Source organism: Eleutherodactylus coqui, chromosome 2, assembly GCF_035609145.1.
Source record: "Eleutherodactylus coqui strain aEleCoq1 chromosome 2, aEleCoq1.hap1, whole genome shotgun sequence".
In the NCBI taxonomy this organism is placed as follows: Eukaryota; Metazoa; Chordata; class Amphibia; order Anura; family Eleutherodactylidae; genus Eleutherodactylus; species Eleutherodactylus coqui.
In genome coordinates this window covers 307460539-307481250 of record NC_089838.1, presented here as the reverse complement: position 1 = coordinate 307481250, position 20712 = coordinate 307460539, and the positions used below count along the sequence as shown (strand labels likewise).

Genomic DNA, 20712 nt, shown 5'->3' with positions numbered 1-20712 from the left:
AAAACTTCTTTTTTTTTTTTTTTTTTTTTTTTTTTTTTAATATGTACATGTATATATCTACATATATTGGAAAGTTTAAAGCAAGCTGTGAAAGCAACTTTTCTCATATGGTCTAGCGGTTAGGATTCCTGGTTTTCACCCAGGCGGCCCGGGTTCGACTCCCGGTATGGGAATGAGTGTTTTGCTAAGCTTGTGCCTGCATTCAAAGGCCTGCACCTTTCTTGCAGAATTAAGCGGCTTAGTTTGCAGATGCTCTTGGCAGCCAAAAATGCTGCGCTAACGAGGCCACTTGCAAGTGGTTGTTGATGCCATCCATGCTTAAAAATGAGTTTTCAAATCATGAAACTGATTTTTTTTCTACCTATTACTGAAAAAGGGTCTCAGCGGTTCCCATATGGTCTAGCGGTTAGGATTCCTGGTTCTCACCCAGGCGGCCCGGGTTCGACTCCCGGTATGGGAATGAGCATTTTCCTAAGCTTGCAACTACATCGAAAGACCCTCTGAATTAAGATAGCGCTCAAAAAGTTCATAAAAGTATCATTCAGGCTTGCCGTCTACAAGAGCACCTTTGCTTTTTCATCAAGAATGCCGTGACCCGGATTCGAACCGGGGTTGCTGCGGCCACAACGCAGAGTACTAACCACTATACGATCACGGCGACATTCACGAGCCAGGTAGGAGTCGAACCTACAATCTTCTGATCCGTAGTCAGACGCGTTATCCATTGCGCCACTGGCCCTGTGTGAGAGGTTGCCACTAATCATGCTCCCCATTTTGGACTTTTGCTACGCTCGCAGCCATATTCAAAGACCTCAACACGGTTGCTTTTAGCCCCTAGCCAAAACCCTTCTGCCTTGTTTGCTACCTTTCCATATTATCCAGTATCGTTTCGGTATTGAATGGCAAAGAGCAGTGCCTATCCAGTTAAGGCGGAGGGAAAAAACATGGATAGATCCATGCCCCGTGTGAGGATCGAACTCACGACCTTCAGATTATGAGACTGACGCGCTACCTACTGCGCTAACGAGGCATCTTGCGTGTGATTGGTTGTTGCCGTCCAGAGATAAGATGGAATTCTGTAAGCACAAAACCTCTTTTTTTTTTTTTTTTTTTTTTTTTTTTTTTTAATATGTACATGTATATATCTACATATATTGGAAAGTTTAAAGCAAGCTGTGAAAGCAACTTTTCCCATATGGTCTAGCGGTTAGGATTCCTGGTTTTCACCCAGGCGGCCCGGGTTCGACTCCCGGTATGGGAATGAGTGTTTTGCTAAGCTTGTGCCTGCATTCAAAGGCCTGCACCTTTCTTGCAGAATTAAGCGGCTTAGTTTGCAGATGCTCTTGGCAGCCAAAAATGCTGCGCTAACGAGGCCACTTGCAAGTGGTTGTTGATGCCATCCATGCTTAAAAATGAGTTTTCAAATCATGAAACTGATTTTTTTTCTACTTATTACTGAAAAAGGGTCTCAGCGGTTCCCATATGGTCTAGCGGTTAGGATTCCTGGTTCTCACCCAGGCGGCCCGGGTTCGACTCCCGGTATGGGAATGAGCATTTTCCTAAGCTTGCAACTACATCGAAAGACCCTCTGAATTAAGATAGCGCTCAAAAAGTTCATAAAAGTATCATTCAGGCTTGCCGTCTACAAGAGCACCTTTGCTTTTTCATCAAGAATGCCGTGACCCGGATTCGAACCGGGGTTGCTGCGGCCACAACGCAGAGTACTAACCACTATACGATCACGGCGACATTCACGAGCCAGGTAGGAGTCGAACCTACAATCTTCTGATCCGTAGTCAGACGCGTTATCCATTGCGCCACTGGCCCTGTGTGAGAGGTTGCCACTAATCATGCTCCCCATTTTGGACTTTTGCTACGCTCGCAGCCATATTCAAATACCTCAACACGGTTGCTTTTAGCCCCTAGCCAAAACCCTTCTGCCTTGTTTGCTACCTTTCCATATTATCCAGTATCGTTTCGGTATTGAATGGCAAAGAGCAGTGCCTATCCAGTTAAGGCGGAGGGAAAAAACAAGGATAGATCCATGCCCCGTGTGAGGATCGAACTCACGACCTTCAGATTATGAGACTGACGCGCTACCTACTGCGCTAACGAGGCATCTTGCATGTGATTGGTTGTTGCCGTCCAGAGATAAGATGGAATTCTGTAAGCACAAAACTTCTTTTTTTTTTTTTTTTTTTTTTTTTAATATGTACATGTATATATCTACATATATTGGTAAGTTTAAAGCAAGCTGTGAAAGCAACTTTTCTCATATGGTCTAGCGGTTAGGATTCCTGGTTTTCACCCAGGCGGCCCGGGTTCGACTCCCGGTATGGGAATGAGTGTTTTGCTAAGCTTGTGCCTGCATTCAAAGGCCTGCACCTTTCTTGCAGAATTAAGCGGCTTAGTTTGCAGATGCTCTTGGCAGCCAAAAATGCTGCGCTAACGAGGCCACTTGCAAGTGGTTGTTGATGCCATCCATGCTTAAAAATGAGTTTTCAAATCATGAAACTGATTTTTTTTCTACTTATTACTGAAAAAGGGTCTCAGCGGTTCCCATATGGTCTAGCGGTTAGGATTCCTGGTTCTCACCCAGGCGGCCCGGGTTCGACTCCCGGTATGGGAATGAGCATTTTCCTAAGCTTGCAACTACATCGAAAGACCCTCTGAATTAAGATAGCGCTCAAAAAGTTCATAAAAGTATCATTCAGGCTTGCCGTCTACAAGAGCACCTTTGCTTTTTCATCAAGAATGCCGTGACCCGGATTCGAACCGGGGTTGCTGCGGCCACAACGCAGAGTACTAACCACTATACGATCACGGCGACATTCACGAGCCAGGTAGGAGTCGAACCTACAATCTTCTGAGCCGTAGTCAGACGCGTTATCCATTGCGCCACTGGCCCTGTGTGAGAGGTTGCCACTAATCATGCTCCCCATTTTGGACTTTTGCTACGCTCGCAGCCATATTCAAAGACCTCAACACGGTTGCTTTTAGCCCCTAGCCAAAACCCTTCTGCCTTGTTTGCTACCTTTCCATATTATCCAGTATCGTTTCGGTATTGAATGGCAAAGAGCAGTGCCTATCCAGTTAAGGCGGAGGGAAAAAACAAGGATAGATCCATGCCCCGTGTGAGGATCGAACTCACGACCTTCAGATTATGAGACTGACGCGCTACCTACTGCGCTAACGAGGCATCTTGCATGTGATTGGTTGTTGCCGTCCAGAGATAAGATGGAATTCTGTAAGCACAAAACTTCTTTTTTTTTTTTTTTTTTTTTTTTTTAATATGTACATGTATATATCTACATATATTGGAAAGTTTAAAGCAAGCTGTGAAAGCAACTTTTCTCATATGGTCTAGCGGTTAGGATTCCTGGTTTTCACCCAGGCGGCCCGGGTTCGACTCCCGGTATGGGAATGAGTGTTTTGCTAAGCTTGTGCCTGCATTCAAAGGCCTGCACCTTTCTTGCAGAATTAAGCGGCTTAGTTTGCAGATGCTCTTGGCAGCCAAAAATGCTGCGCTAACGAGGCCACTTGCAAGTGGTTGTTGATGCCATCCATGCTTAAAAATGAGTTTTCAAATCATGAAACTGATTTTTTTTCTACTTATTACTGAAAAAGGGTCTCAGCGGTTCCCATATGGTCTAGCGGTTAGGATTCCAGGTTCTCACCCAGGCGGCCCGGGTTCGACTCCCGGTATGGGAATGAGCATTTTCCTAAGCTTGCAACTACATCGAAAGACCCTCTGAATTAAGATAGCGCTCAAAAAGTTCATAAAAGTATCATTCAGGCTTGCCGTCTACAAGAGCACCTTTGCTTTTTCATCAAGAATGCCGTGACCCGGATTCGAACCGGGGTTGCTGCGGCCACAACACAGAGTACTAACCACTATACGATCACGGCGACATTCACGAGCCAGGTAGGAGTCGAACCTACAATCTTCTGATCCGTAGTCAGACGCGTTATCCATTGCGCCACTGGCCCTGTGTGAGAGGTTGCCACTAATCATGCTCCCCATTTTGGACTTTTGCTACGCTCGCAGCCATATTCAAATACCTCAACACGGTTGCTTTTAGCCCCTAGCCAAAACCCTTCTGCCTTGTTTGCTACCTTTCCATATTATCCAGTATCGTTTCGGTATTGAATGGCAAAGAGCAGTGCCTATCCAGTTAAGGCGGAGGGAAAAAACAAGGATAGATCCATGCCCCGTGTGAGGATCGAACTCACGACCTTCAGATTATGAGACTGACGCGCTACCTACTGCGCTAACGAGGCATCTTGCGTGTGATTGGTTGTTGCCGTCCAGAGATAAGATGGAATTCTGTAAGCACAAAACTTCTTTTTTTTTTTTTTTTTTTTTTTTTTTTTTTTTTTTTAATATGTACATGTATATATCTACATATATTGGAAAGTTTAAAGCAAGCTGTGAAAGCAACTTTTCTCATATGGTCTAGCGGTTAGGATTCCTGGTTTTCACCCAGGCGGCCCGGGTTCGACTCCCGGTATGGGAATGAGTGTTTTGCTAAGCTTGTGCCTGCATTCAAAGGCCTGCACCTTTCTTGCAGAATTAAGCGGCTTAGTTTGCAGATGCTCTTGGCAGCCAAAAATGCTGCGCTAACGAGGCCACTTGCAAGTGGTTGTTGATGCCATCCATGCTTAAAAATGAGTTTTCAAATCATGAAACTGATTTTTTTTCTACTTATTACTGAAAAAGGGTCTCAGCGGTTCCCATATGGTCTAGCGGTTAGGATTCCTGGTTCTCACCCAGGCGGCCCGGGTTCGATTCCCGGTATGGGAATGAGCATTTTCCTAAGCTTGCAACTACATCGAAAGACCCTCTGAATTAAGATAGCGCTCAAAAAGTTCATAAAAGTATCATTCAGGCTTGCCGTCTACAAGAGCACCTTTGCTTTTTCATCAAGAATGCCGTGACCCGGATTCGAACCGGGGTTGCTGCGGCCACAACGCAGAGTACTAACCACTATACGATCACGGCGACATTCACGAGCCAGGTAGGAGTCGAACCTACAATCTTCTGATCCGTAGTCAGACGCGTTATCCATTGCGCCACTGGCCCTGTGTGAGAGGTTGCCACTAATCATGCTCCCCATTTTGGACTTTTGCTACGCTCGCAGCCATATTCAAAGACCTCAACACGGTTGCTTTTAGCCCCTAGCCAAAACCCTTCTGCCTTGTTTGCTACCTTTCCATATTATCCAGTATCGTTTCGGTATTGAATGGCAAAGAGCAGTGCCTATCCAGTTAAGGCGGAGGGAAAAAACATGGATAGATCCATGCCCCGTGTGAGGATCGAACTCACGACCTTCAGATTATGAGACTGACGCGCTACCTACTGCGCTAACGAGGCATCTTGCGTGTGATTGGTTGTTGCCGTCCAGAGATAAGATGGAATTCTGTAAGCACAAAACCTCTTTTTTTTTTTTTTTTTTTTTTTTTTTTTTTTTTTTAATATGTACATGTATATATCTACATATATTGGAAAGTTTAAAGCAAGCTGTGAAAGCAACTTTTCCCATATGGTCTAGCGGTTAGGATTCCTGGTTTTCACCCAGGCGGCCCGGGTTCGACTCCCGGTATGGGAATGAGTGTTTTGCTAAGCTTGTGCCTGCATTCAAAGGCCTGCACCTTTCTTGCAGAATTAAGCGGCTTAGTTTGCAGATGCTCTTGGCAGCCAAAAATGCTGCGCTAACGAGGCCACTTGCAAGTGGTTGTTGATGCCATCCATGCTTAAAAATGAGTTTTCAAATCATGAAACTGATTTTTTTTCTACTTATTACTGAAAAAGGGTCTCAGCGGTTCCCATATGGTCTAGCGGTTAGGATTCCTGGTTCTCACCCAGGCGGCCCGGGTTCGACTCCCGGTATGGGAATGAGCATTTTCCTAAGCTTGCAACTACATCGAAAGACCCTCTGAATTAAGATAGCGCTCAAAAAGTTCATAAAAGTATCATTCAGGCTTGCCGTCTACAAGAGCACCTTTGCTTTTTCATCAAGAATGCCGTGACCCGGATTCGAACCGGGGTTGCTGCGGCCACAACGCAGAGTACTAACCACTATACGATCACGGCGACATTCACGAGCCAGGTAGGAGTCGAACCTACAATCTTCTGATCCGTAGTCAGACGCGTTATCCATTGCGCCACTGGCCCTGTGTGAGAGGTTGCCACTAATCATGCTCCCCATTTTGGACTTTTGCTACGCTCGCAGCCATATTCAAATACCTCAACACGGTTGCTTTTAGCCCCTAGCCAAAACCCTTCTGCCTTGTTTGCTACCTTTCCATATTATCCAGTATCGTTTCGGTATTGAATGGCAAAGAGCAGTGCCTATCCAGTTAAGGCGGAGGGAAAAAACAAGGATAGATCCATGCCCCGTGTGAGGATCGAACTCACGACCTTCAGATTATGAGACTGACGCGCTACCTACTGCGCTAACGAGGCATCTTGCATGTGATTGGTTGTTGCCGTCCAGAGATAAGATGGAATTCTGTAAGCACAAAACTTCTTTTTTTTTTTTTTTTTTTTTTTTTTTTTTAATATGTACATGTATATATCTACATATATTGGAAAGTTTAAAGCAAGCTGTGAAAGCAACTTTTCTCATATGGTCTAGCGGTTAGGATTCCTGGTTTTCACCCAGGCGGCCCGGGTTCGACTCCCGGTATGGGAATGAGTGTTTTGCTAAGCTTGTGCCTGCATTCAAAGGCCTGCACCTTTCTTGCAGAATTAAGCGGCTTAGTTTGCAGATGCTCTTGGCAGCCAAAAATGCTGCGCTAACGAGGCCACTTGCAAGTGGTTGTTGATGCCATCCATGCTTAAAAATGAGTTTTCAAATCATGAAACTGATTTTTTTTCTACCTATTACTGAAAAAGGGTCTCAGCGGTTCCCATATGGTCTAGCGGTTAGGATTCCTGGTTCTCACCCAGGCGGCCCGGGTTCGACTCCCGGTATGGGAATGAGCATTTTCCTAAGCTTGCAACTACATCGAAAGACCCTCTGAATTAAGATAGCGCTCAAAAAGTTCATAAAAGTATCATTCAGGCTTGCCGTCTACAAGAGCACCTTTGCTTTTTCATCAAGAATGCCGTGACCCGGATTCGAACCGGGGTTGCTGCGGCCACAACGCAGAGTACTAACCACTATACGATCACGGCGACATTCACGAGCCAGGTAGGAGTCGAACCTACAATCTTCTGATCCGTAGTCAGACGCGTTATCCATTGCGCCACTGGCCCTGTGTGAGAGGTTGCCACTAATCATGCTCCCCATTTTGGACTTTTGCTACGCTCGCAGCCATATTCAAAGACCTCAACACGGTTGCTTTTAGCCCCTAGCCAAAACCCTTCTGCCTTGTTTGCTACCTTTCCATATTATCCAGTATCGTTTCGGTATTGAATGGCAAAGAGCAGTGCCTATCCAGTTAAGGCGGAGGGAAAAAACATGGATAGATCCATGCCCCGTGTGAGGATCGAACTCACGACCTTCAGATTATGAGACTGACGCGCTACCTACTGCGCTAACGAGGCATCTTGCGTGTGATTGGTTGTTGCCGTCCAGAGATAAGATGGAATTCTGTAAGCACAAAACCTCTTTTTTTTTTTTTTTTTTTTTTTTTTTTTTTAATATGTACATGTATATATCTACATATATTGGAAAGTTTAAAGCAAGCTGTGAAAGCAACTTTTCCCATATGGTCTAGCGGTTAGGATTCCTGGTTTTCACCCAGGCGGCCCGGGTTCGACTCCCGGTATGGGAATGAGTGTTTTGCTAAGCTTGTGCCTGCATTCAAAGGCCTGCACCTTTCTTGCAGAATTAAGCGGCTTAGTTTGCAGATGCTCTTGGCAGCCAAAAATGCTGCGCTAACGAGGCCACTTGCAAGTGGTTGTTGATGCCATCCATGCTTAAAAATGAGTTTTCAAATCATGAAACTGATTTTTTTTCTACTTATTACTGAAAAAGGGTCTCAGCGGTTCCCATATGGTCTAGCGGTTAGGATTCCTGGTTCTCACCCAGGCGGCCCGGGTTCGACTCCCGGTATGGGAATGAGCATTTTCCTAAGCTTGCAACTACATCGAAAGACCCTCTGAATTAAGATAGCGCTCAAAAAGTTCATAAAAGTATCATTCAGGCTTGCCGTCTACAAGAGCACCTTTGCTTTTTCATCAAGAATGCCGTGACCCGGATTCGAACCGGGGTTGCTGCGGCCACAACGCAGAGTACTAACCACTATACGATCACGGCGACATTCACGAGCCAGGTAGGAGTCGAACCTACAATCTTCTGATCCGTAGTCAGACGCGTTATCCATTGCACCACTGGCCCTGTGTGAGAGGTTGCCACTAATCATGCTCCCCATTTTGGACTTTTGCTACGCTCGCAGCCATATTCAAATACCTCAACACGGTTGCTTTTAGCCCCTAGCCAAAACCCTTCTGCCTTGTTTGCTACCTTTCCATATTATCCAGTATCGTTTCGGTATTGAATGGCAAAGAGCAGTGCCTATCCAGTTAAGGCGGAGGGAAAAAACAAGGATAGATCCATGCCCCGTGTGAGGATCGAACTCACGACCTTCAGATTATGAGACTGACGCGCTACCTACTGCGCTAACGAGGCATCTTGCATGTGATTGGTTGTTGCCGTCCAGAGATAAGATGGAATTCTGTAAGCACAAAACTTCTTTTTTTTTTTTTTTTTTTTTTTTTTTTTTAATATGTACATGTATATATCTACATATATTGGTAAGTTTAAAGCAAGCTGTGAAAGCAACTTTTCTCATATGGTCTAGCGGTTAGGATTCCTGGTTTTCACCCAGGCGGCCCGGGTTCGACTCCCGGTATGGGAATGAGTGTTTTGCTAAGCTTGTGCCTGCATTCAAAGGCCTGCACCTTTCTTGCAGAATTAAGCGGCTTAGTTTGCAGATGCTCTTGGCAGCCAAAAATGCTGCGCTAACGAGGCCACTTGCAAGTGGTTGTTGATGCCATCCATGCTTAAAAATGAGTTTTCAAATCATGAAACTGATTTTTTTTCTACTTATTACTGAAAAAGGGTCTCAGCGGTTCCCATATGGTCTAGCGGTTAGGATTCCTGGTTCTCACCCAGGCGGCCCGGGTTCGACTCCCGGTATGGGAATGAGCATTTTCCTAAGCTTGCAACTACATCGAAAGACCCTCTGAATTAAGATAGCGCTCAAAAAGTTCATAAAAGTATCATTCAGGCTTGCCGTCTACAAGAGCACCTTTGCTTTTTCATCAAGAATGCCGTGACCCGGATTCGAACCGGGGTTGCTGCGGCCACAACGCAGAGTACTAACCACTATACGATCACGGCGACATTCACGAGCCAGGTAGGAGTCGAACCTACAATCTTCTGATCCGTAGTCAGACGCGTTATCCATTGCGCCACTGGCCCTGTGTGAGAGGTTGCCACTAATCATGCTCCCCATTTTGGACTTTTGCTACGCTCGCAGCCATATTCAAAGACCTCAACACGGTTGCTTTTAGCCCCTAGCCAAAACCCTTCTGCCTTGTTTGCTACCTTTCCATATTATCCAGTATCGTTTCGGTATTGAATGGCAAAGAGCAGTGCCTATCCAGTTAAGGCGGAGGGAAAAAACATGGATAGATCCATGCCCCGTGTGAGGATCGAACTCACGACCTTCAGATTATGAGACTGACGCGCTACCTACTGCGCTAACGAGGCATCTTGCGTGTGATTGGTTGTTGCCGTCCAGAGATAAGATGGAATTCTGTAAGCACAAAACCTCTTTTTTTTTTTTTTTTTTTTTTTTTTTTTTTTTTTTTTTTTTAATATGTACATGTATATATCTACATATATTGGAAAGTTTAAAGCAAGCTGTGAAAGCAACTTTTCCCATATGGTCTAGCGGTTAGGATTCCTGGTTTTCACCCAGGCGGCCCGGGTTCGACTCCCGGTATGGGAATGAGTGTTTTGCTAAGCTTGTGCCTGCATTCAAAGGCCTGCACCTTTCTTGCAGAATTAAGCGGCTTAGTTTGCAGATGCTCTTGGCAGCCAAAAATGCTGCGCTAACGAGGCCACTTGCAAGTGGTTGTTGATGCCATCCATGCTTAAAAATGAGTTTTCAAATCATGAAACTGATTTTTTTTCTACTTATTACTGAAAAAGGGTCTCAGCGGTTCCCATATGGTCTAGCGGTTAGGATTCCTGGTTCTCACCCAGGCGGCCCGGGTTCGACTCCCGGTATGGGAATGAGCATTTTCCTAAGCTTGCAACTACATCGAAAGACCCTCTGAATTAAGATAGCGCTCAAAAAGTTCATAAAAGTATCATTCAGGCTTGCCGTCTACAAGAGCACCTTTGCTTTTTCATCAAGAATGCCGTGACCCGGATTCGAACCGGGGTTGCTGCGGCCACAACGCAGAGTACTAACCACTATACGATCACGGCGACATTCACGAGCCAGGTAGGAGTCGAACCTACAATCTTCTGATCCGTAGTCAGACGCGTTATCCATTGCGCCACTGGCCCTGTGTGAGAGGTTGCCACTAATCATGCTCCCCATTTTGGACTTTTGCTACGCTCGCAGCCATATTCAAATACCTCAACACGGTTGCTTTTAGCCCCTAGCCAAAACCCTTCTGCCTTGTTTGCTACCTTTCCATATTATCCAGTATCGTTTCGGTATTGAATGGCAAAGAGCAGTGCCTATCCAGTTAAGGCGGAGGGAAAAAACAAGGATAGATCCATGCCCCGTGTGAGGATCGAACTCACGACCTTCAGATTATGAGACTGACGCGCTACCTACTGCGCTAACGAGGCATCTTGCATGTGATTGGTTGTTGCCGTCCAGAGATAAGATGGAATTCTGTAAGCACAAAACTTCTTTTTTTTTTTTTTTTTTTTTTTTTTTTTTTTAATATGTACATGTATATATCTACATATATTGGAAAGTTTAAAGCAAGCTGTGAAAGCAACTTTTCTCATATGGTCTAGCGGTTAGGATTCCTGGTTTTCACCCAGGCGGCCCGGGTTCGACTCCCGGTATGGGAATGAGTGTTTTGCTAAGCTTGTGCCTGCATTCAAAGGCCTGCACCTTTCTTGCAGAATTAAGCGGCTTAGTTTGCAGATGCTCTTGGCAGCCAAAAATGCTGCGCTAACGAGGCCACTTGCAAGTGGTTGTTGATGCCATCCATGCTTAAAAATGAGTTTTCAAATCATGAAACTGATTTTTTTTCTACCTATTACTGAAAAAGGGTCTCAGCGGTTCCCATATGGTCTAGCGGTTAGGATTCCTGGTTCTCACCCAGGCGGCCCGGGTTCGACTCCCGGTATGGGAATGAGCATTTTCCTAAGCTTGCAACTACATCGAAAGACCCTCTGAATTAAGATAGCGCTCAAAAAGTTCATAAAAGTATCATTCAGGCTTGCCGTCTACAAGAGCACCTTTGCTTTTTCATCAAGAATGCCGTGACCCGGATTCGAACCGGGGTTGCTGCGGCCACAACGCAGAGTACTAACCACTATACGATCACGGCGACATTCACGAGCCAGGTAGGAGTCGAACCTACAATCTTCTGATCCGTAGTCAGACGCGTTATCCATTGCGCCACTGGCCCTGTGTGAGAGGTTGCCACTAATCATGCTCCCCATTTTGGACTTTTGCTACGCTCGCAGCCATATTCAAAGACCTCAACACGGTTGCTTTTAGCCCCTAGCCAAAACCCTTCTGCCTTGTTTGCTACCTTTCCATATTATCCAGTATCGTTTCGGTATTGAATGGCAAAGAGCAGTGCCTATCCAGTTAAGGCGGAGGGAAAAAACATGGATAGATCCATGCCCCGTGTGAGGATCGAACTCACGACCTTCAGATTATGAGACTGACGCGCTACCTACTGCGCTAACGAGGCATCTTGCGTGTGATTGGTTGTTGCCGTCCAGAGATAAGATGGAATTCTGTAAGCACAAAACCTCTTTTTTTTTTTTTTTTTTTTTTTTTTTTTTTTTAATATGTACATGTATATATCTACATATATTGGAAAGTTTAAAGCAAGCTGTGAAAGCAACTTTTCCCATATGGTCTAGCGGTTAGGATTCCTGGTTTTCACCCAGGCGGCCCGGGTTCGACTCCCGGTATGGGAATGAGTGTTTTGCTAAGCTTGTGCCTGCATTCAAAGGCCTGCACCTTTCTTGCAGAATTAAGCGGCTTAGTTTGCAGATGCTCTTGGCAGCCAAAAATGCTGCGCTAACGAGGCCACTTGCAAGTGGTTGTTGATGCCATCCATGCTTAAAAATGAGTTTTCAAATCATGAAACTGATTTTTTTTCTACTTATTACTGAAAAAGGGTCTCAGCGGTTCCCATATGGTCTAGCGGTTAGGATTCCTGGTTCTCACCCAGGCGGCCCGGGTTCGACTCCCGGTATGGGAATGAGCATTTTCCTAAGCTTGCAACTACATCGAAAGACCCTCTGAATTAAGATAGCGCTCAAAAAGTTCATAAAAGTATCATTCAGGCTTGCCGTCTACAAGAGCACCTTTGCTTTTTCATCAAGAATGCCGTGACCCGGATTCGAACCGGGGTTGCTGCGGCCACAACGCAGAGTACTAACCACTATACGATCACGGCGACATTCACGAGCCAGGTAGGAGTCGAACCTACAATCTTCTGATCCGTAGTCAGACGCGTTATCCATTGCGCCACTGGCCCTGTGTGAGAGGTTGCCACTAATCATGCTCCCCATTTTGGACTTTTGCTACGCTCGCAGCCATATTCAAATACCTCAACACGGTTGCTTTTAGCCCCTAGCCAAAACCCTTCTGCCTTGTTTGCTACCTTTCCATATTATCCAGTATCGTTTCGGTATTGAATGGCAAAGAGCAGTGCCTATCCAGTTAAGGCGGAGGGAAAAAACAAGGATAGATCCATGCCCCGTGTGAGGATCGAACTCACGACCTTCAGATTATGAGACTGACGCGCTACCTACTGCGCTAACGAGGCATCTTGCATGTGATTGGTTGTTGCCGTCCAGAGATAAGATGGAATTCTGTAAGCACAAAACTTCTTTTTTTTTTTTTTTTTTTTTTTTTTTTTTTAATATGTACATGTATATATCTACATATATTGGAAAGTTTAAAGCAAGCTGTGAAAGCAACTTTTCTCATATGGTCTAGCGGTTAGGATTCCTGGTTTTCACCCAGGCGGCCTGGGTTCGACTCCCGGTATGGGAATGAGTGTTTTGCTAAGCTTGTGCCTGCATTCAAAGGCCTGCACCTTTCTTGCAGAATTAAGCGGCTTAGTTTGCAGATGCTCTTGGCAGCCAAAAATGCTGCGCTAACGAGGCCACTTGCAAGTGGTTGTTGATGCCATCCATGCTTAAAAATGAGTTTTCAAATCATGAAACTGATTTTTTTTCTACTTATTACTGAAAAAGGGTCTCAGCGGTTCCCATATGGTCTAGCGGTTAGGATTCCTGGTTCTCACCCAGGCGGCCCGGGTTCGACTCCCGGTATGGGAATGAGCATTTTCCTAAGCTTGCAACTACATCGAAAGACCCTCTGAATTAAGATAGCGCTCAAAAAGTTCATAAAAGTATCATTCAGGCTTGCCGTCTACAAGAGCACCTTTGCTTTTTCATCAAGAATGCCGTGACCCGGATTCGAACCGGGGTTGCTGCGGCCACAACGCAGAGTACTAACCACTATACGATCACGGCGACATTCACGAGCCAGGTAGGAGTCGAACCTACAATCTTCTGATCCGTAGTCAGACGCGTTATCCATTGCGCCACTGGCCCTGTGTGAGAGGTTGCCACTAATCATGCTCCCCATTTTGGACTTTTGCTACGCTCGCAGCCATATTCAAATACCTCAACACGGTTGCTTTTAGCCCCTAGCCAAAACCCTTCTGCCTTGTTTGCTACCTTTCCATATTATCCAGTATCGTTTCGGTATTGAATGGCAAAGAGCAGTGCCTATCCAGTTAAGGCGGAGGGAAAAAACAAGGATAGATCCATGCCCCGTGTGAGGATCGAACTCACGACCTTCAGATTATGAGACTGACGCGCTACCTACTGCGCTAACGAGGCATCTTGCATGTGATTGGTTGTTGCCGTCTAGAGATAAGATGGAATTCTGTAAGCACAAAACTTCTTTTTTTTTTTTTTTTTTTTTTTTTTTTTTTTTTTTAATATGTACATGTATATATCTACATATATTGGAAAGTTTAAAGCAAGCTGTGAAAGCAACTTTTCTCATATGGTCTAGCGGTTAGGATTCCTGGTTTTCACCCAGGCGGCCCGGGTTCGACTCCCGGTATGGGAATGAGTGTTTTGCTAAGCTTGTGCCTGCATTCAAAGGCCTGCACCTTTCTTGCAGAATTAAGCGGCTTAGTTTGCAGATGCTCTTGGCAGCCAAAAATGCTGCGCTAACGAGGCCACTTGCAAGTGGTTGTTGATGCCATCCATGCTTAAAAATGAGTTTTCAAATCATGAAACTGATTTTTTTTCTACTTATTACTGAAAAAGGGTCTCAGCGGTTCCCATATGGTCTAGCGGTTAGGATTCCTGGTTCTCACCCAGGCGGCCCGGGTTCGACTCCCGGTATGGGAATGAGCATTTTCCTAAGCTTGCAACTACATCGAAAGACCCTCTGAATTAAGATAGCGCTCAAAAAGTTCATAAAAGTATCATTCAGGCTTGCCGTCTACAAGAGCACCTTTGCTTTTTCATCAAGAATGCCGTGACCCGGATTCGAACCGGGGTTGCTGCGGCCACAACGCAGAGTACTAACCACTATACGATCACGGCGACATTCACGAGCCAGGTAGGAGTCGAACCTACAATCTTCTGATCCGTAGTCAGACACGTTATCCATTGCGCCACTGGCCCTGTGTGAGAGGTTGCCACTAATCATGCTCCCCATTTTGGACTTTTGCTACGCTCGCAGCCATATTCAAATACCTCAACACGGTTGCTTTTAGCCCCTAGCCAAAACCCTTCTGCCTTGTTTGCTACCTTTCCATATTATCCAGTATCGTTTCGGTATTGAATGGCAAAGAGCAGTGCCTATCCAGTTAAGGCGGAGGGAAAAAACATGGATAGATCCATGCCCCGTGTGAGGATCGAACTCACGACCTTCAGATTATGAGACTGACGCGCTACCTACTGCGCTAACGAGGCATCTTGCGTGTGATTGGTTGTTGCCGTCCAGAGATAAGATGGAATTCTGTAAGCACAAAACCTCTTTTTTTTTTTTTTTTTTTTTTTTTTTTAATATGTACATGTATATATCTACATATATTGGAAAGTTTAAAGCAAGCTGTGAAAGCAACTTTTCCCATATGGTCTAGCGGTTAGGATTCCTGGTTTTCACCCAGGCGGCCCGGGTTCGACTCCCGGTATGGGAATGAGTGTTTTGCTAAGCTTGTGCCTGCATTCAAAGGCCTGCACCTTTCTTGCAGAATTAAGCGGCTTAGTTTGCAGATGCTCTTGGCAGCCAAAAATGCTGCGCTAACGAGGCCACTTGCAAGTGGTTGTTGATGCCATCCATGCTTAAAAATGAGTTTTCAAATCATGAAACTGATTTTTTTTCTACTTATTACTGAAAAAGGGTCTCAGCGGTTCCCATATGGTCTAGCGGTTAGGATTCCTGGTTCTCACCCAGGCGGCCCGGGTTCGACTCCCGGTATGGGAATGAGCATTTTCCTAAGCTTGCAACTACATCGAAAGACCCTCTGAATTAAGATAGCGCTCAAAAAGTTCATAAAAGTATCATTCAGGCTTGCCGTCTACAAGAGGACCTTTGCTTTTTCATCAAGAATGCCGTGACCCGGATTCGAACCGGGGTTGCTGCGGCCACAACGCAGAGTACTAACCACTATACGATCACGGCGACATTCACGAGCCAGGTAGGAGTCGAACCTACAATCTTCTGAGCCGTAGTCAGACGCGTTATCCATTGCGCCACTGGCCCTGTGTGAGAGGTTGCCACTAATCATGCTCCCCATTTTGGACTTTTGCTACGCTCGCAGCCATATTCAAAGACCTCAACACGGTTGCTTTTAGCCCCTAGCCAAAACCCTTCTGCCTTGTTTGCTACCTTTCCATATTATCCAGTATCGTTTCGGTATTGAATGGCAAAGAGCAGTGCCTATCCAGTTAAGGCGGAGGGAAAAAACAAGGATAGATCCATGCCCCGTGTGAGGATCGAACTCACGACCTTCAGATTATGAGACTGACGCGCTACCTACTGCGCTAACGAGGCATCTTGCATGTGATTGGTTGTTGCCGTCCAGAGATAAGATGGAATTCTGTAAGCACAAAACTTCTTTTTTTTTTTTTTTTTTTTTTTTTTAATATGTACATGTATATATCTACATATATTGGAAAGTTTAAAGCAAGCTGTGAAAGCAACTTTTCTCATATGGTCTAGCGGTTAGGATTCCTGGTTTTCACCCAGGCGGCCCGGGTTCGACTCCCGGTATGGGAATGAGTGTTTTGCTAAGCTTGTGCCTGCATTCAAAGGCCTGCACCTTTCTTGCAGAATTAAGCGGCTTAGTTTGCAGATGCTCTTGGCAGCCAAAAATGCTGCGCTAACGAGGCCACTTGCAAGTGGTTGTTGATGCCATCCATGCTTAAAAATGAGTTTTCAAATCATGAAACTGATTTTTTTTCTACTTATTACTGAAAAAGGGTCTCAGCGGTTCCCATATGGTCTAGCGGTTAGGATTCCAGGTTCTCACCCAGGCGGCCCGGGTTCGACTCCCGGTATGGGAATGAGCATTTTCCTAAGCTTGCAACTACATCGAAAGACCCTCTGAATTAAGATAGCGCTCAAAAAGTTCATAAAAGTATCATTCAGGCTTGCCGTCTACAAGAGCACCTTTGCTTTTTCATCAAGAATGCCGTGACCCGGATTCGAACCGGGGTTGCTGCGGCCACAACACAGAGTACTAACCACTATACGATCACGGCGACATTCACGAGCCAGGTAGGAGTCGAACCTACAATCTTCTGATCCGTAGTCAGACGCGTTATCCATTGCGCCACTGGCCCTGTGTGAGAGGTTGCCACTAATCATGCTCCCCATTTTGGACTTTTGCTACGCTCGCAGCCATATTCAAATACCTCAACACGGTTGCTTTTAGCCCCTAGCCAAAACCCTTCTGCCTTGTTTGCTACCTTTCCATATTATCCAGTATCGTTTCGGTATTGAATGGCAAAGAGCAGTGCCTATCCAGTTAAGGCGGAGGGAAAAAACAAGGATAGATCCATGCCCCGTGTGAGGATCGAACTCACGACCTTCAGATTATGAGACTGACGCGCTACCTACTGCGCTAACGAGGCATCTTGCGTGTGATTGGTTGTTGCCGTCCAGAGATAAGATGGAATTCTGTAAGCACAAAACTTCTTTTTTTTTTTTTTTTTTTTTTTTTTTTTTTTTTTTAATATGTACATGTATATATCTACATATATTGGAAAGTTTAAAGCAAGCTGTGAAAGCAACTTTTCTCATATGGTCTAGCGGTTAGGATTCCTGGTTTTCACCCAGGCGGCCCGGGTTCGACTCCCGGTATGGGAATGAGTGTTTTGCTAAGCTTGTGCCTGCATTCAAAGGCCTGCACCTTTCTTGCAGAATTAAGCGGCTTAGTTTGCAGATGCTCTTGGCAGCCAAAAATGCTGCGCTAACGAGGCCACTTGCAAGTGGTTGTTGATGCCATCCATGCTTAAAAATGAGTTTTCAAATCATGAAACTGATTTTTTTTCTACTTATTACTGAAAAAGGGTCTCAGCGGTTCCCATATGGTCTAGCGGTTAGGATTCCTGGTTCTCACCCAGGCGGCCCGGGTTCGATTCCCGGTATGGGAATGAGCATTTTCCTAAGCTTGCAACTACATCGAAAGACCCTCTGAATTAAGATAGCGCTCAAAAAGTTCATAAAAGTATCATTCAGGCTTGCCGTCTACAAGAGCACCTTTGCTTTTTCATCAAGAATGCCGTGACCCGGATTCGAACCGGGGTTGCTGCGGCCACAACGCAGAGTACTAACCACTATACGATCACGGCGACATTCACGAGCCAGGTAGGAGTCGAACCTACAATCTTCTGATCCGTAGTCAGACGCGTTATCCATTGCGCCACTGGCCCTGTGTGAGAGGTTGCCACTAATCATGCTCCCCATTTTGGACTTTTGCTACGCTCGCAGCCATATTCAAAGACCTCAACACGGTTGCTTTTAGCCCCTAGCCAAAACCCTTCTGCCTTGTTTGCTACCTTTCCATATTATCCAGTATCGTTTCGGTATTGAATGGCAAAGAGCAGTGCCTATCCAGTTAAGGCGGAGGGAAAAAACATGGATAGATCCATGCCCCGTGTGAGGATCGAACTCACGACCTTCAGATTATGAGACTGACGCGCTACCTACTGCGCTAACGAGGCATCTTGCGTGTGATTGGTTGTTGCCGTCCAGAGATAAGATGGAATTCTGTAAGCACAAAACCTCTTTTTTTTTTTTTTTTTTTTTTTTTTTTTTTTTTTTTAATATGTACATGTATATATCTACATATATTGGAAAGTTTAAAGCAAGCTGTGAAAGCAACTTTTCCCATATGGTCTAGCGGTTAGGATTCCTGGTTTTCACCCAGGCGGCCCGGGTTCGACTCCCGGTATGGGAATGAGTGTTTTGCTAAGCTTGTGCCTGCATTCAAAGGCCTGCACCTTTCTTGCAGAATTAAGCGGCTTAGTTTGCAGATGCTCTTGGCAGCCAAAAATGCTGCGCTAACGAGGCCACTTGCAAGTGGTTGTTGATGCCATCCATGCTTAAAAATGAGTTTTCAAATCATGAAACTGATTTTTTTTCTACTTATTACTGAAAAAGGGTCTCAGCGGTTCCCATATGGTCTAGCGGTTAGGATTCCTGGTTCTCACCCAGGCGGCCCGGGTTCGACTCCCGGTATGGGAATGAGCATTTTCCTAAGCTTGCAACTACATCGAAAGACCCTCTGAATTAAGATAGCGCTCAAAAAGTTCATAAAAGTATCATTCAGGCTTGCCGTCTACAAGAGCACCTTTGCTTTTTCATCAAGAATGCCGTGACCCGGATTCGAACCGGGGTTGCTGCGGCCACAACGCAGAGTACTAACCACTATACGATCACGGCGACATTCACGAGCCAGGTAGGAGTCGAACCTACAATCTTCTGATCCGTAGTCAGACGCGTTATCCATTGCGCCACTGGCCCTGTGTGAGAGGTTGCCACTAATCATGCTCCCCATTTTGGACTTTTGCTACGCTCGCAGCCATATTCAAATACCTCAACACGGTTGCTTTTAGCCCCTAGCCAAAACCCTTCTGCCTTGTTTGCTACCTTTCCATATTATCCAGTATCGTTTCGGTATTGAATGGCAAAGAGCAGTGCCTATCCAGTTAAGGCGGAGGGAAAAAACAAGGATAGATCCATGCCCCGTGTGAGGATCGAACTCACGACCTTCAGATTATGAGACTGACGCGCTACCTACTGCGCTAACGAGGCATCTTGCATGTGATTGGTTGTTGCCGTCCAGAGATAAGATGGAATTCTGTAAGCACAAAACTTCTTTTTTTTTTTTTTTTTTTTTTTTTTTAATATGTACATGTATATATCTACATATATTGGAAAGTTTAAAGCAAGCTGTGAAAGCAACTTTTCTCATATGGTCTAGCGGTTAGGATTCCTGGTTTTCACCCAGGCGGCCCGGGTTCGACTCCCGGTATGGGAATGAGTGTTTTGCTAAGCTTGTGCCTGCATTCAAAGGCCTGCACCTTTCTTGCAGAATTAAGCGGCTTAGTTTGCAGATGCTCTTGGCAGCCAAAAATGCTGCGCTAACGAGGCCACTTGCAAGTGGTTGTTGATGCCATCCATGCTTAAAAATGAGTTTTCAAATCATGAAACTGATTTTTTTTCTACTTATTACTGAAAAAGGGTCTCAGCGGTTCCCATATGGTCTAGCGGTTAGGATTCCTGGTTCTCACCCAGGCGGCCCGGGTTCGACTCCCGGTATGGGAATGAGCATTTTCCTAAGCTTGCAACTACATCGAAAGACCCTCTGAATTAAGATAGCGCTCAAAAAGTTCATAAAAGTATCATTCAGGCTTGCCGTCTACAAGAGGACCTTTGCTTTTTCATCAAGAATGCCGTGACCCGGATTCGAACCGGGGTTGCTGCGGCCACAACGCAGAGTACTAACCACTATACGATCACGGCGACATTCACGAGCCAGGTAGGAGTCGAACCTACAATCTTCTGAGCCGTAGTCAGACGCGTTATCCATTGCGCCACTGGCCCTGTGTGAGAGGTTGCCACTAATCATGCTCCCCATTTTGGACTTTTGCTACGCTCGCAGCCATATTCAAAGACCTCAACACGGTTGCTTTTAGCCCCTAGCCAAAACCCTTCTGCCTTGTTTGCTACCTTTCCATATTATCCAGTATCGTTTCGGTATTGAATGGCAAAGAGCAGTGCCTATCCAGTTAAGGCGGAGGGAAAAAACAAGGATAGATCCATGCCCCGTGTGAGGATCGAACTCACGACCTTCAGATTATGAGACTGACGCGCTACCTACTGCGCTAACGAGGCATCTTGCATGTGATTGGTTGTTGCCGTCCAGAGATAAGATGGAATTCTGTAAGCACAAAACTTCTTTTTTTTTTTTTTTTTTTTTTTTTTAATATGTAC

The 20712-nt window shown here is 45.5% G+C and overlaps 74 non-coding genes across 74 annotated transcripts; 24 read left to right on the top strand and 50 right to left on the bottom strand.

The window, feature by feature from the left end:
• The first annotated feature begins 388 nt into the window (after positions 1–388).
• Positions 389–460, top strand: TRNAE-CUC (transfer RNA glutamic acid (anticodon CUC)). The gene has a single exon. It is a non-coding gene; the product is annotated as a tRNA-Glu (tRNA).
• A 126-nt stretch (positions 461–586) lies between these two features.
• TRNAH-GUG (transfer RNA histidin (anticodon GUG)) lies at positions 587–658 on the bottom strand. Its single transcript has one exon. It is a non-coding gene; the product is annotated as a tRNA-His (tRNA).
• Positions 659–666: 8 nt separating this feature from the next.
• On the bottom strand, positions 667–739 carry TRNAR-ACG (transfer RNA arginine (anticodon ACG)). Its single transcript has one exon. It is a non-coding gene; the product is annotated as a tRNA-Arg (tRNA).
• A 218-nt stretch (positions 740–957) lies between these two features.
• TRNAM-CAU (transfer RNA methionine (anticodon CAU)) lies at positions 958–1030 on the bottom strand. The gene has a single exon. It is a non-coding gene; the product is annotated as a tRNA-Met (tRNA).
• Positions 1031–1189: 159 nt separating this feature from the next.
• Positions 1190–1261, top strand: TRNAE-UUC (transfer RNA glutamic acid (anticodon UUC)). Its single transcript has one exon. It is a non-coding gene; the product is annotated as a tRNA-Glu (tRNA).
• A 215-nt stretch (positions 1262–1476) lies between these two features.
• TRNAE-CUC (transfer RNA glutamic acid (anticodon CUC)) lies at positions 1477–1548 on the top strand. Its single transcript has one exon. It is a non-coding gene; the product is annotated as a tRNA-Glu (tRNA).
• Positions 1549–1674: 126 nt separating this feature from the next.
• Positions 1675–1746, bottom strand: TRNAH-GUG (transfer RNA histidin (anticodon GUG)). Its single transcript has one exon. It is a non-coding gene; the product is annotated as a tRNA-His (tRNA).
• Positions 1747–1754: 8 nt separating this feature from the next.
• Positions 1755–1827, bottom strand: TRNAR-ACG (transfer RNA arginine (anticodon ACG)). The gene has a single exon. It is a non-coding gene; the product is annotated as a tRNA-Arg (tRNA).
• Positions 1828–2045: 218 nt separating this feature from the next.
• On the bottom strand, positions 2046–2118 carry TRNAM-CAU (transfer RNA methionine (anticodon CAU)). Its single transcript has one exon. It is a non-coding gene; the product is annotated as a tRNA-Met (tRNA).
• A 439-nt stretch (positions 2119–2557) lies between these two features.
• Positions 2558–2629, top strand: TRNAE-CUC (transfer RNA glutamic acid (anticodon CUC)). The gene has a single exon. It is a non-coding gene; the product is annotated as a tRNA-Glu (tRNA).
• Positions 2630–2755: 126 nt separating this feature from the next.
• On the bottom strand, positions 2756–2827 carry TRNAH-GUG (transfer RNA histidin (anticodon GUG)). Its single transcript has one exon. It is a non-coding gene; the product is annotated as a tRNA-His (tRNA).
• Positions 2828–3126: 299 nt separating this feature from the next.
• On the bottom strand, positions 3127–3199 carry TRNAM-CAU (transfer RNA methionine (anticodon CAU)). The gene has a single exon. It is a non-coding gene; the product is annotated as a tRNA-Met (tRNA).
• A 718-nt stretch (positions 3200–3917) lies between these two features.
• Positions 3918–3990, bottom strand: TRNAR-ACG (transfer RNA arginine (anticodon ACG)). Its single transcript has one exon. It is a non-coding gene; the product is annotated as a tRNA-Arg (tRNA).
• Positions 3991–4208: 218 nt separating this feature from the next.
• TRNAM-CAU (transfer RNA methionine (anticodon CAU)) lies at positions 4209–4281 on the bottom strand. The gene has a single exon. It is a non-coding gene; the product is annotated as a tRNA-Met (tRNA).
• Positions 4282–4732: 451 nt separating this feature from the next.
• On the top strand, positions 4733–4804 carry TRNAE-CUC (transfer RNA glutamic acid (anticodon CUC)). Its single transcript has one exon. It is a non-coding gene; the product is annotated as a tRNA-Glu (tRNA).
• Positions 4805–4930: 126 nt separating this feature from the next.
• On the bottom strand, positions 4931–5002 carry TRNAH-GUG (transfer RNA histidin (anticodon GUG)). Its single transcript has one exon. It is a non-coding gene; the product is annotated as a tRNA-His (tRNA).
• Positions 5003–5010: 8 nt separating this feature from the next.
• Positions 5011–5083, bottom strand: TRNAR-ACG (transfer RNA arginine (anticodon ACG)). The gene has a single exon. It is a non-coding gene; the product is annotated as a tRNA-Arg (tRNA).
• A 218-nt stretch (positions 5084–5301) lies between these two features.
• Positions 5302–5374, bottom strand: TRNAM-CAU (transfer RNA methionine (anticodon CAU)). The gene has a single exon. It is a non-coding gene; the product is annotated as a tRNA-Met (tRNA).
• A 163-nt stretch (positions 5375–5537) lies between these two features.
• On the top strand, positions 5538–5609 carry TRNAE-UUC (transfer RNA glutamic acid (anticodon UUC)). Its single transcript has one exon. It is a non-coding gene; the product is annotated as a tRNA-Glu (tRNA).
• Positions 5610–5824: 215 nt separating this feature from the next.
• Positions 5825–5896, top strand: TRNAE-CUC (transfer RNA glutamic acid (anticodon CUC)). The gene has a single exon. It is a non-coding gene; the product is annotated as a tRNA-Glu (tRNA).
• Positions 5897–6022: 126 nt separating this feature from the next.
• On the bottom strand, positions 6023–6094 carry TRNAH-GUG (transfer RNA histidin (anticodon GUG)). The gene has a single exon. It is a non-coding gene; the product is annotated as a tRNA-His (tRNA).
• An 8-nt stretch (positions 6095–6102) lies between these two features.
• Positions 6103–6175, bottom strand: TRNAR-ACG (transfer RNA arginine (anticodon ACG)). The gene has a single exon. It is a non-coding gene; the product is annotated as a tRNA-Arg (tRNA).
• Positions 6176–6393: 218 nt separating this feature from the next.
• TRNAM-CAU (transfer RNA methionine (anticodon CAU)) lies at positions 6394–6466 on the bottom strand. Its single transcript has one exon. It is a non-coding gene; the product is annotated as a tRNA-Met (tRNA).
• A 444-nt stretch (positions 6467–6910) lies between these two features.
• Positions 6911–6982, top strand: TRNAE-CUC (transfer RNA glutamic acid (anticodon CUC)). The gene has a single exon. It is a non-coding gene; the product is annotated as a tRNA-Glu (tRNA).
• A 126-nt stretch (positions 6983–7108) lies between these two features.
• Positions 7109–7180, bottom strand: TRNAH-GUG (transfer RNA histidin (anticodon GUG)). The gene has a single exon. It is a non-coding gene; the product is annotated as a tRNA-His (tRNA).
• An 8-nt stretch (positions 7181–7188) lies between these two features.
• TRNAR-ACG (transfer RNA arginine (anticodon ACG)) lies at positions 7189–7261 on the bottom strand. The gene has a single exon. It is a non-coding gene; the product is annotated as a tRNA-Arg (tRNA).
• A 218-nt stretch (positions 7262–7479) lies between these two features.
• Positions 7480–7552, bottom strand: TRNAM-CAU (transfer RNA methionine (anticodon CAU)). Its single transcript has one exon. It is a non-coding gene; the product is annotated as a tRNA-Met (tRNA).
• Positions 7553–7710: 158 nt separating this feature from the next.
• Positions 7711–7782, top strand: TRNAE-UUC (transfer RNA glutamic acid (anticodon UUC)). Its single transcript has one exon. It is a non-coding gene; the product is annotated as a tRNA-Glu (tRNA).
• Positions 7783–7997: 215 nt separating this feature from the next.
• TRNAE-CUC (transfer RNA glutamic acid (anticodon CUC)) lies at positions 7998–8069 on the top strand. Its single transcript has one exon. It is a non-coding gene; the product is annotated as a tRNA-Glu (tRNA).
• A 126-nt stretch (positions 8070–8195) lies between these two features.
• On the bottom strand, positions 8196–8267 carry TRNAH-GUG (transfer RNA histidin (anticodon GUG)). Its single transcript has one exon. It is a non-coding gene; the product is annotated as a tRNA-His (tRNA).
• Positions 8268–8566: 299 nt separating this feature from the next.
• TRNAM-CAU (transfer RNA methionine (anticodon CAU)) lies at positions 8567–8639 on the bottom strand. The gene has a single exon. It is a non-coding gene; the product is annotated as a tRNA-Met (tRNA).
• Positions 8640–9083: 444 nt separating this feature from the next.
• Positions 9084–9155, top strand: TRNAE-CUC (transfer RNA glutamic acid (anticodon CUC)). The gene has a single exon. It is a non-coding gene; the product is annotated as a tRNA-Glu (tRNA).
• Positions 9156–9281: 126 nt separating this feature from the next.
• Positions 9282–9353, bottom strand: TRNAH-GUG (transfer RNA histidin (anticodon GUG)). The gene has a single exon. It is a non-coding gene; the product is annotated as a tRNA-His (tRNA).
• An 8-nt stretch (positions 9354–9361) lies between these two features.
• TRNAR-ACG (transfer RNA arginine (anticodon ACG)) lies at positions 9362–9434 on the bottom strand. Its single transcript has one exon. It is a non-coding gene; the product is annotated as a tRNA-Arg (tRNA).
• A 218-nt stretch (positions 9435–9652) lies between these two features.
• On the bottom strand, positions 9653–9725 carry TRNAM-CAU (transfer RNA methionine (anticodon CAU)). Its single transcript has one exon. It is a non-coding gene; the product is annotated as a tRNA-Met (tRNA).
• Positions 9726–9894: 169 nt separating this feature from the next.
• Positions 9895–9966, top strand: TRNAE-UUC (transfer RNA glutamic acid (anticodon UUC)). The gene has a single exon. It is a non-coding gene; the product is annotated as a tRNA-Glu (tRNA).
• A 215-nt stretch (positions 9967–10181) lies between these two features.
• Positions 10182–10253, top strand: TRNAE-CUC (transfer RNA glutamic acid (anticodon CUC)). The gene has a single exon. It is a non-coding gene; the product is annotated as a tRNA-Glu (tRNA).
• Positions 10254–10379: 126 nt separating this feature from the next.
• Positions 10380–10451, bottom strand: TRNAH-GUG (transfer RNA histidin (anticodon GUG)). Its single transcript has one exon. It is a non-coding gene; the product is annotated as a tRNA-His (tRNA).
• An 8-nt stretch (positions 10452–10459) lies between these two features.
• On the bottom strand, positions 10460–10532 carry TRNAR-ACG (transfer RNA arginine (anticodon ACG)). The gene has a single exon. It is a non-coding gene; the product is annotated as a tRNA-Arg (tRNA).
• A 218-nt stretch (positions 10533–10750) lies between these two features.
• Positions 10751–10823, bottom strand: TRNAM-CAU (transfer RNA methionine (anticodon CAU)). Its single transcript has one exon. It is a non-coding gene; the product is annotated as a tRNA-Met (tRNA).
• A 446-nt stretch (positions 10824–11269) lies between these two features.
• Positions 11270–11341, top strand: TRNAE-CUC (transfer RNA glutamic acid (anticodon CUC)). The gene has a single exon. It is a non-coding gene; the product is annotated as a tRNA-Glu (tRNA).
• Positions 11342–11467: 126 nt separating this feature from the next.
• Positions 11468–11539, bottom strand: TRNAH-GUG (transfer RNA histidin (anticodon GUG)). The gene has a single exon. It is a non-coding gene; the product is annotated as a tRNA-His (tRNA).
• Positions 11540–11547: 8 nt separating this feature from the next.
• On the bottom strand, positions 11548–11620 carry TRNAR-ACG (transfer RNA arginine (anticodon ACG)). The gene has a single exon. It is a non-coding gene; the product is annotated as a tRNA-Arg (tRNA).
• A 218-nt stretch (positions 11621–11838) lies between these two features.
• On the bottom strand, positions 11839–11911 carry TRNAM-CAU (transfer RNA methionine (anticodon CAU)). The gene has a single exon. It is a non-coding gene; the product is annotated as a tRNA-Met (tRNA).
• A 160-nt stretch (positions 11912–12071) lies between these two features.
• On the top strand, positions 12072–12143 carry TRNAE-UUC (transfer RNA glutamic acid (anticodon UUC)). The gene has a single exon. It is a non-coding gene; the product is annotated as a tRNA-Glu (tRNA).
• A 215-nt stretch (positions 12144–12358) lies between these two features.
• On the top strand, positions 12359–12430 carry TRNAE-CUC (transfer RNA glutamic acid (anticodon CUC)). Its single transcript has one exon. It is a non-coding gene; the product is annotated as a tRNA-Glu (tRNA).
• Positions 12431–12556: 126 nt separating this feature from the next.
• Positions 12557–12628, bottom strand: TRNAH-GUG (transfer RNA histidin (anticodon GUG)). Its single transcript has one exon. It is a non-coding gene; the product is annotated as a tRNA-His (tRNA).
• Positions 12629–12636: 8 nt separating this feature from the next.
• TRNAR-ACG (transfer RNA arginine (anticodon ACG)) lies at positions 12637–12709 on the bottom strand. Its single transcript has one exon. It is a non-coding gene; the product is annotated as a tRNA-Arg (tRNA).
• A 218-nt stretch (positions 12710–12927) lies between these two features.
• TRNAM-CAU (transfer RNA methionine (anticodon CAU)) lies at positions 12928–13000 on the bottom strand. Its single transcript has one exon. It is a non-coding gene; the product is annotated as a tRNA-Met (tRNA).
• A 445-nt stretch (positions 13001–13445) lies between these two features.
• Positions 13446–13517, top strand: TRNAE-CUC (transfer RNA glutamic acid (anticodon CUC)). Its single transcript has one exon. It is a non-coding gene; the product is annotated as a tRNA-Glu (tRNA).
• Positions 13518–13643: 126 nt separating this feature from the next.
• On the bottom strand, positions 13644–13715 carry TRNAH-GUG (transfer RNA histidin (anticodon GUG)). The gene has a single exon. It is a non-coding gene; the product is annotated as a tRNA-His (tRNA).
• An 8-nt stretch (positions 13716–13723) lies between these two features.
• On the bottom strand, positions 13724–13796 carry TRNAR-ACG (transfer RNA arginine (anticodon ACG)). Its single transcript has one exon. It is a non-coding gene; the product is annotated as a tRNA-Arg (tRNA).
• Positions 13797–14014: 218 nt separating this feature from the next.
• TRNAM-CAU (transfer RNA methionine (anticodon CAU)) lies at positions 14015–14087 on the bottom strand. The gene has a single exon. It is a non-coding gene; the product is annotated as a tRNA-Met (tRNA).
• A 450-nt stretch (positions 14088–14537) lies between these two features.
• TRNAE-CUC (transfer RNA glutamic acid (anticodon CUC)) lies at positions 14538–14609 on the top strand. The gene has a single exon. It is a non-coding gene; the product is annotated as a tRNA-Glu (tRNA).
• A 126-nt stretch (positions 14610–14735) lies between these two features.
• TRNAH-GUG (transfer RNA histidin (anticodon GUG)) lies at positions 14736–14807 on the bottom strand. The gene has a single exon. It is a non-coding gene; the product is annotated as a tRNA-His (tRNA).
• A 299-nt stretch (positions 14808–15106) lies between these two features.
• TRNAM-CAU (transfer RNA methionine (anticodon CAU)) lies at positions 15107–15179 on the bottom strand. The gene has a single exon. It is a non-coding gene; the product is annotated as a tRNA-Met (tRNA).
• Positions 15180–15334: 155 nt separating this feature from the next.
• On the top strand, positions 15335–15406 carry TRNAE-UUC (transfer RNA glutamic acid (anticodon UUC)). Its single transcript has one exon. It is a non-coding gene; the product is annotated as a tRNA-Glu (tRNA).
• A 215-nt stretch (positions 15407–15621) lies between these two features.
• TRNAE-CUC (transfer RNA glutamic acid (anticodon CUC)) lies at positions 15622–15693 on the top strand. The gene has a single exon. It is a non-coding gene; the product is annotated as a tRNA-Glu (tRNA).
• A 126-nt stretch (positions 15694–15819) lies between these two features.
• Positions 15820–15891, bottom strand: TRNAH-GUG (transfer RNA histidin (anticodon GUG)). The gene has a single exon. It is a non-coding gene; the product is annotated as a tRNA-His (tRNA).
• A 299-nt stretch (positions 15892–16190) lies between these two features.
• Positions 16191–16263, bottom strand: TRNAM-CAU (transfer RNA methionine (anticodon CAU)). Its single transcript has one exon. It is a non-coding gene; the product is annotated as a tRNA-Met (tRNA).
• A 718-nt stretch (positions 16264–16981) lies between these two features.
• TRNAR-ACG (transfer RNA arginine (anticodon ACG)) lies at positions 16982–17054 on the bottom strand. The gene has a single exon. It is a non-coding gene; the product is annotated as a tRNA-Arg (tRNA).
• A 218-nt stretch (positions 17055–17272) lies between these two features.
• Positions 17273–17345, bottom strand: TRNAM-CAU (transfer RNA methionine (anticodon CAU)). The gene has a single exon. It is a non-coding gene; the product is annotated as a tRNA-Met (tRNA).
• A 450-nt stretch (positions 17346–17795) lies between these two features.
• On the top strand, positions 17796–17867 carry TRNAE-CUC (transfer RNA glutamic acid (anticodon CUC)). The gene has a single exon. It is a non-coding gene; the product is annotated as a tRNA-Glu (tRNA).
• A 126-nt stretch (positions 17868–17993) lies between these two features.
• TRNAH-GUG (transfer RNA histidin (anticodon GUG)) lies at positions 17994–18065 on the bottom strand. Its single transcript has one exon. It is a non-coding gene; the product is annotated as a tRNA-His (tRNA).
• An 8-nt stretch (positions 18066–18073) lies between these two features.
• On the bottom strand, positions 18074–18146 carry TRNAR-ACG (transfer RNA arginine (anticodon ACG)). The gene has a single exon. It is a non-coding gene; the product is annotated as a tRNA-Arg (tRNA).
• A 218-nt stretch (positions 18147–18364) lies between these two features.
• Positions 18365–18437, bottom strand: TRNAM-CAU (transfer RNA methionine (anticodon CAU)). Its single transcript has one exon. It is a non-coding gene; the product is annotated as a tRNA-Met (tRNA).
• A 164-nt stretch (positions 18438–18601) lies between these two features.
• On the top strand, positions 18602–18673 carry TRNAE-UUC (transfer RNA glutamic acid (anticodon UUC)). The gene has a single exon. It is a non-coding gene; the product is annotated as a tRNA-Glu (tRNA).
• A 215-nt stretch (positions 18674–18888) lies between these two features.
• TRNAE-CUC (transfer RNA glutamic acid (anticodon CUC)) lies at positions 18889–18960 on the top strand. The gene has a single exon. It is a non-coding gene; the product is annotated as a tRNA-Glu (tRNA).
• A 126-nt stretch (positions 18961–19086) lies between these two features.
• On the bottom strand, positions 19087–19158 carry TRNAH-GUG (transfer RNA histidin (anticodon GUG)). Its single transcript has one exon. It is a non-coding gene; the product is annotated as a tRNA-His (tRNA).
• Positions 19159–19166: 8 nt separating this feature from the next.
• TRNAR-ACG (transfer RNA arginine (anticodon ACG)) lies at positions 19167–19239 on the bottom strand. Its single transcript has one exon. It is a non-coding gene; the product is annotated as a tRNA-Arg (tRNA).
• A 218-nt stretch (positions 19240–19457) lies between these two features.
• Positions 19458–19530, bottom strand: TRNAM-CAU (transfer RNA methionine (anticodon CAU)). The gene has a single exon. It is a non-coding gene; the product is annotated as a tRNA-Met (tRNA).
• Positions 19531–19971: 441 nt separating this feature from the next.
• TRNAE-CUC (transfer RNA glutamic acid (anticodon CUC)) lies at positions 19972–20043 on the top strand. The gene has a single exon. It is a non-coding gene; the product is annotated as a tRNA-Glu (tRNA).
• Positions 20044–20169: 126 nt separating this feature from the next.
• Positions 20170–20241, bottom strand: TRNAH-GUG (transfer RNA histidin (anticodon GUG)). The gene has a single exon. It is a non-coding gene; the product is annotated as a tRNA-His (tRNA).
• A 299-nt stretch (positions 20242–20540) lies between these two features.
• TRNAM-CAU (transfer RNA methionine (anticodon CAU)) lies at positions 20541–20613 on the bottom strand. The gene has a single exon. It is a non-coding gene; the product is annotated as a tRNA-Met (tRNA).
• Between the last annotated feature and the right edge of the window lie 99 nt (positions 20614–20712).